Source organism: Schistocerca americana, chromosome 3 (genome assembly GCF_021461395.2).
Source record: "Schistocerca americana isolate TAMUIC-IGC-003095 chromosome 3, iqSchAmer2.1, whole genome shotgun sequence".
Taxonomy (NCBI): domain Eukaryota; kingdom Metazoa; phylum Arthropoda; class Insecta; order Orthoptera; family Acrididae; genus Schistocerca; species Schistocerca americana.
This window is the reverse complement of record NC_060121.1, coordinates 262,063,178-262,070,601: the sequence shown is the minus strand read 5'-3', so window position 1 is coordinate 262,070,601 and position 7,424 is coordinate 262,063,178.

Here is a 7,424-nt window from a genome sequence, read left to right as displayed (position 1 = left end):
ATAATGCGTTCACTATCCTGTTGGTAGTAGCTTACCCACATTCCTATTTTTTTTATTCATTATTAAACCTACTCCTGCATTACCCCTATTTGATTTTGTATTTATAACCCTGTATTCACCTGACCAAAAGTCTTGTTCCTCCTGCCAGGCTTCATTCTGTGTCACTGCTTGTATGATTTTATGCTCTCGGAAGTCCTATGCATCCTTGGTGTCCTCCCAACAGATTATCATGCATCACTCTTAATATGTTCTCCTTCTTGTGAGTGTTAATTTCCTCTTTGCTATCTGTTTCCTTTTCTACTTCTATGGTTACTTTCTCTTGCTGCACACTCATGGGATTAGTTTCCCACTTGCTTCCACTACTGGGCTCTCCTCTGTCTCTACAGTAGCACTTTCACAAGCCAACTGTTTCTCATCTATTTGTTCCTGTTCTCTGGGCATTAGCACTAATGTTTACTGTAGCAGGTTTGTAGATTACCTAATAATCATACTCTTCAAGCTTCAGTCTCCACTGTAGGAGTCTCAAACTCAGATCTTTTATGCTAAAGATCCATGTTAATGGCTTGTGGTCTGTTACCAGTGTAAACCTTCATCTATGTATGTATAGTCAGAACTGTTTCTATGCATTTGCTATAACCAACAATTGTTTTCTGGCAGTTTCATTGTTTAATTCCACCTTTTTCACTGAAATGGATGTGTATGCAATGGCAAAGGATTCACCAATTTTCTTACCTTGCAACAAAACTACCCTCAGGGCTGCTCTGCTTGTGTATGTTGTCACCACGAATGGCTTCTCAAACTCTGCACACTGCAGTAATGGTTGGTTAATCAATTTCTCCTTAATTTCCTCAAAAGCATGTTTTTCTCCTCTGTCTGTTCATATTCCACTCCTTTCTTTAGCAGTTCATGAACTGGTTTTGTGATTTTGCTGAAGTTTGCCATAAACTGTCAGTGGTACCCAATTAGGTCTATAAATCCTTTTAGTCTTTAGCTGTTCTTGGCTAAGGAAAGAAATTTACCTTCTTCACCTTTGCCATGTCCAGTAACATTTCCTTGACAGTAATACAATGGCCTAAAAATATCACTTCTTTCCTTAGGAACTCAAGCTTATCCAGTTGCAGATTACATTAAGCTCTCATTATGCTCCTGCACATTTCTTTCATATATCGTTGAGATAACCAAACCAATTTACCTTGAGCTGACTATTCATCAGCTACTGGAAATATCTTGAGGGTGCTTTCAGTCCCACTGGCATTCTCTGATACTCCTAATGCCAGTAATTTGAACTGAACACAGTTTTCTCTCTATCCTTCCTATCTGTCAATATTCAATGGTATTCACTTGCAACGTCAAGTGCCGAGAAGTACTTTGCCTGCTCTAGTTGATCCAAGATAACGGAGATATTTGGCAGCGAAAATGCATCATCTATAGTAACATCATTTAATTACTTGTAATTCACTATGACTCTCCACTTCTGTTTGCCACTGGTGTCTATCTTTTTTGAAACCAACAATAAAGGTGCATTCTGTGTGCTCTTGCTTTCGATGATAATGTCATCTTTCAGCATTTGCTCAATCTGTCCTTTTGAGACTTCTCAAATCTGGTATAGTCTAGCATTCACCACCTTCCCTCCGTGTACCTGCACTATTGGTATTCTGTGTTTTACTGTAGATGTGTATGACTGTTTATCACCACATTGATGGAATTTACCTTCATACTCTGTGCAAACCGCCACTTACGCACACTTCTCTTCTGCATTTAGGGGAGAAACTCTCATTTATTTCCAAAAAGCACTAATACAACTTTCTGTCTTCTCTACGGTTTCCTTGTTGCCTTTTACTTCACATACTTTCAATACTCACTAAGGCTCCCGTCACTAACCCAATGTTCTTCAACTGCACTTTGTCCTCTGACAAATTCATTGCAGTACATCTACATCCACATTTATACTCCGCTAGCCACCAAGTGATGTGTGGCGGAGGGCACAATTCGCGCCAAAGTCATATTTCCCCCCACTCTGTTCCACTCGCAGACCGCACAAGGGAAAATTGACTGTCTGCACACCTCAGTACGAGCTCTAATTTCCCTTATCTTTGAATGGTGATCATTGCACGATTTAAAAGTTTATGTAATAATACATGCTCTACATCCTCGGTGAAGATCAGATTTCGGAATTTAGTGAGCAGCCCCTTCCGTTTAGCGTGCCACCGTCTATCTGCAAGTATGTCCCACTTCAAACTTTCTATGAGATTTGTAATGCTCTGGCAATGGCTGAATGTACCAGTCACGTATCTTGCCACTCTTTTTTGGGCCTTCTCAATCTCTTGAATCAGACCCAACTGGTAAGGGTCCCATACAGACAAACAATACTCTAAGACTGGACAAACTAATACACTGTAAGTTATTTCCTTTGTTGGACTGCATCACTTCAGGATTCTACCAATAAACTGCAATATAGAGTTTGCCTTACCCTTTACTTGTGTAATCTGATCATTTCATTTGGGATCACTTCGAATAGTCACACCCAGATACTTGATGGATGTTACCGCTTCCACAGACTGGGCATTTATTTTGTACTCATACATTAATGGGGATTTTCGCCTTGTTATACACAGTAGGTTACAATTACTAATATTGAGAGGTAACTGCCAGTCATTACACCACGCATTAATTTTCTGCAAATCGTCATTGATTTGTTCACAACTTTCGTGTGATACTACTTTCCTGTAGACTACACCATCATCAGCAAACAGTCTAATGCCACTGCCAATACCATCATCCAGATCGTTTATGTAAGTCATAAAAAGCAGCCGACCTATTACGCTGCCCTGGGGCATACCTGAAGTTATGCTTGTTTCTGTTTATGTCACCCCGTTCAGGACGACAAACTACTCCCCGTCTGTTAGAAAACTGTCTATCCAACTGCATATGTCATTCAATAGACCGTAAGTGTGCTCTTTTTGGAAAAAGCGACAGTGTGGAGCTGTGTCGAACACCTTTTGAAAGTTGAGAAATATGGCATCAACCTGAGAACTGGTACCTAGAGCATGTTGTATATCATGCACAAAGAGGGCCAGCTGTGTCTCGCATGACTGCTGTTTCCTAAAACTGTGCTGGTTCCTGCAGATGAGCTTATCAGAGTCTAGAAAGGTCATTATGTCTGAACACAAAATGTGTGTCATGATTCTACAACAAATTGATGCCAGTGAGACTTTGTGCATCCAATTTTCTACCCTTTTTATAGATTGTTATGACCTGGGCCTTCTTCCAGTCCTGTGGAACTTTCCACTGTTCCAATGATCTCTGATAGATGGATAAAAATGGGGCCATATTTGTAGCACAGTCAACATATAATCTTATGGGGATACCGTCTGGGCCAGATGCCTTCCTGGCATCTACGGATCTTAATTGTTTTACAATCCCAGATACACTAAACACTATGCCAGCCATCCTTGCATTTGTTCGAAAGTTGAAAGGGGGAATGATGCTGCAGTCCTGTACCGTAAATGAGTTTTTGAAAGCTAAGTTTAGAATTTCAGTCTTCTGTTTATCATCATCAGTAACATTACCAGTATTGTCAGCAAGAGAAGGTATTGGATTATTTGTAGCATTCATTCATAGATTTTATGTACTGTCATGTCCCGAGAGGGAGTGAGATTGACACAAATTGTATCCAGGGGTCTTACCTCATTCGATCTTCTCGAAGAGTAGAAGTAGCTTCTGCAACTCCGACAGCTGGAAGGAGCAAGCTATTTGCTAAGGTGCAGGACACGGAACTCGGTGAGGAGACGTCACTGCTGCAGGGCAGAATTCATAAGATCCCAATAGGTTGACAACTGAGAATTCTCTACCGGCACTGTCTTGCCCCAATTTCTATCAGTTGAATCTCATAGTATGGAATCTATCTCCCTGGTTATAGAAGAGCCAAGGCTAACGAATCTTTCTACGTGCCCATGTCTGCCATAGAACGACACAGAGGCTGTGTCGGTATGCTCTGCGGGTCTCTACTTAACAGCGACTGCCTGAATAGTCCTCCTGACCCCTTATACTACCTTCGAGCATCACTGAAAGTTTCTAGAACATTCTAGAGGGTTCTATATATCTAGCCCAGAGGCTGGCCGTGCTTGCTGGTACATTTCCATCATTAAGAGATGCGTGAAAGCTATTTGGTTCCCTGTTATTGTCATGTAAGCTTACTTGCCTAGTGGTGCCGCTGTGTCGGTGCTGGGTAAGTAAACGCGAATCATCAAATACTGTTGCAATGTTTCCGTCCTGGAACGGGCTGCTTTGTTGCTTTAAGAGCTGAATTATTCTTACTACTGTTAATTTATACTTGCTGTCGAGTTACATTCGCAACACGACCAAAATTTTTTGGGGTTATTTTTAGAATCTGCAGCTAAAATATTGCTTTCAAATTCGTTAAAAGAATCTATTATTGTCCTTCTGACAGCTGCTTTCACTTCGCATAATTTCTGTTTATCAGCGGGGCAGTGACTACGCTTAAACTATGCACCTAATGTTTCGGACTCTCTCTAACAACTCTACTATGAACACCCTGTGTATAATCTTCTGCTTTGGGAGAACCATCTTCCTTTCAATATCTTGTGGTACATTATCACTCACTCTTAGCAACATTATCTTTTCCTCTCTTGGTCCTATTTCCCTGTTGGACTTCTGATCTCCCTCGAAACTACAACCTTCCGGCTGCTCTTCTACTGATAAGGGTATGTCTCACTCTTGGAGTCTTAACACTTTTCCCCTGAAATCTAACTAAAGCTTATGCTGTGTCAGAAAATCACCACCGATCAACCCACCATATGGAATGTTCAACCTTCACTTATACATGTGGAACTTGTGCCAGACTTCTCTAGCACCTTCCACATTTGGGTATATTTCCACTGCATCTATTTTACTTACCACTTCCCTGGTGATATGTTTCAGCTGAATCCTTTCTGTTAATTTATTCAACAGCAAAACTGACAAGAATTTTTCTTTAAAATGCACAGCTATGCTTCTGTATCTATTAATAACTTCAATTTGTTTCTTAAATCTGAGCCATATAACACTAAAACATTGTTTTCTATTCCACAATTTATTACCCTAACTGTGAACTTATTTAACTTGACAATGCCTGACTGAACAGCTTTGCAATCCCTTAATTTCCATGAACTTTCCTGGTTTAACTTAGCACTGCCCCTATGCGCATCCTCTGTGTGTGCCATGCACCTTCATGGCAAGTCTTGGGGTAGTGCCCAGTTTGCTTGCATTTAAAACAAGTCAAGTTGTTTACTCTTGTACACAGTACACCAAAGCTACCAGGCAGGTTGCAATGAGGGCATCTCCACTCTTGTAATGAGTGAAAGCTGTTGGTCTCCCTACAGTTCCCTTTAAAATCGCTGGGATCTATAGCAGTTAATTTTCTTAGTCTTGTGCTGCATTCTGCATCTGTGTGACCTCGCTTCATAACAGAAATTTGTAAATTCTTTTGCTATCAGAACACAAACACTTTCTTCCATTTTGTTTCTTCTCGAGTCACTTCCTATGTGTCCTCACAAGCCACACGTGGGACACTTTACGTCTTTACTTTGCCTTGGTCCTTTCACAGTATCCAATTCAGGATTAAGGTTTAGTGTCTCACTGATAATAACACGCTTTCTTCCTGTACTGTTAACTGCTGCAGCTAACACAATTTTGTCTTTTTGGCTTCTCACTATCGTTTGAATTCTGTCATTGCTTGGTCTTTGAATAAAATATGTTCTTCCCAAAGAGTTTACCAGCTCTATAGCACCCTCTAGATTCTCTCTACTTGTAACCCTGCTTACAGTTTCCCTAAAATCTCTCTGCAGTTCATCAGTTTTAGTGGCCCACAATGAAATTGGTTCCCCTTGGCCTTCTCCCACTTGAAATATTCTGCAAGCATAATAATCTAGTGTTCCTTTACTCACATAGTTGTCTTCCAGAACTCTCTTAACTTTTTCCTGTGTACCCGTTCTCTTGTGTCTTTACAATATATATCTTGGTTCACCAGTTATTTTAACTATAATGAAGTTGAGTAAATTTTTGTGTTTCTGTTTATTCACTAAATCAATGTGGCACCCACATTCTGTAAGGTCTCACTTATTGCCATCAAATACACTAGAAATAATACATAAAGCTATCTTAACCAAAAGTCTACCAGTACTGCTTGATGAAGACGTTTCACTACCTGGAGCCACTTTACCCATCTTAACTATTTAAAAATACAATTACAGTTACTACTATGTTACTGATGAATATGTACCACTTTCTTGTAATGCCTCAAAATGAGCTGTGCTGTGTCGCTCGGGTGTGCGCACTGCCCATCACCCTCTATCTGCGATGTGTTGACCACTGTCCTGCTTGGCTGTGCCAATCCCGTCACTCACTCTGGCTGCTGCAGCAGAGACCAGACCCTTGGCCTCAAACCCATGGATCTCTGGCTACTTGGACATCCCTGGTGCCACATGGATCTCCACCAAGCTGCCATTGCTCTGCACCTACTAGGACTCCGTTACAGACTCTGTTGTCATGGGACAGTATTTCTTCTTAAGCTGAAAGTTGTGAGTCAACACAATTTTCTGCAATTTGCCACAGTCATTGCAGCAAACCTGCTGACTCTCCTTCAGTAAGTCCTACTAACCAATTGCCTTTGTGTAACCCATACCTGACACCAAATTTATTTATGTCATGTTCCAAACGTGTGTACTGCCTGACATGGTTTGTAAAGTGGAGAACCCATTTGACCACTGTACGAAGGATACTTGATCTGATTATTATGTTACAATGCCTGGTATGAAAAGCAAGGTGGGAGGTGACTTGTTTATTTCCAAGTCGGAAGCGTTTAACAACTTCTGAGTTTATTTAAAAATGTTACAGTATCAAGTTAACTGCCCAGGTTACAGTGCCCGCGAAAGGCAAAGGTCCCGAGTTCGAGTCTCGGTCGGGCACACAGTTTTAATCTGCCAGGAAGTTTCATATCAGCGCACACTCCGCTGCAGAGTGAAAATATCATTATTACCATTTTGTCTGCTCTAATGTGAAGCTGTCGCTAGCACCCAAATGACAAAACACAGAGACCCCAGCTAGTTACCTAAAATCCCATCTGATCTGGTTGTTATCCCTGCAAACTCATCCAGCCGCCTGCCTGCACCTTCTCACTTCAGACTAAGACTTCTAACCCGCCCGCAATTTCTCTGACTGTAGCTCCTGCTCTTGAGTTTTGTTCAGCTTTCCCTTTCAATCCGGTTGGCCTCTGACATGATCTTTCACTACCTCACTGGCTCTGTGTACACGAGGCTCTTCAGAGGCTGGGTGACAGGGCTTGTCTATATGGTCACACACTGTGTCCTAAACCCTTCTCATGACATAGCGGCATTCCCACCTAAAGGCCCTCTTGTACCATGCTC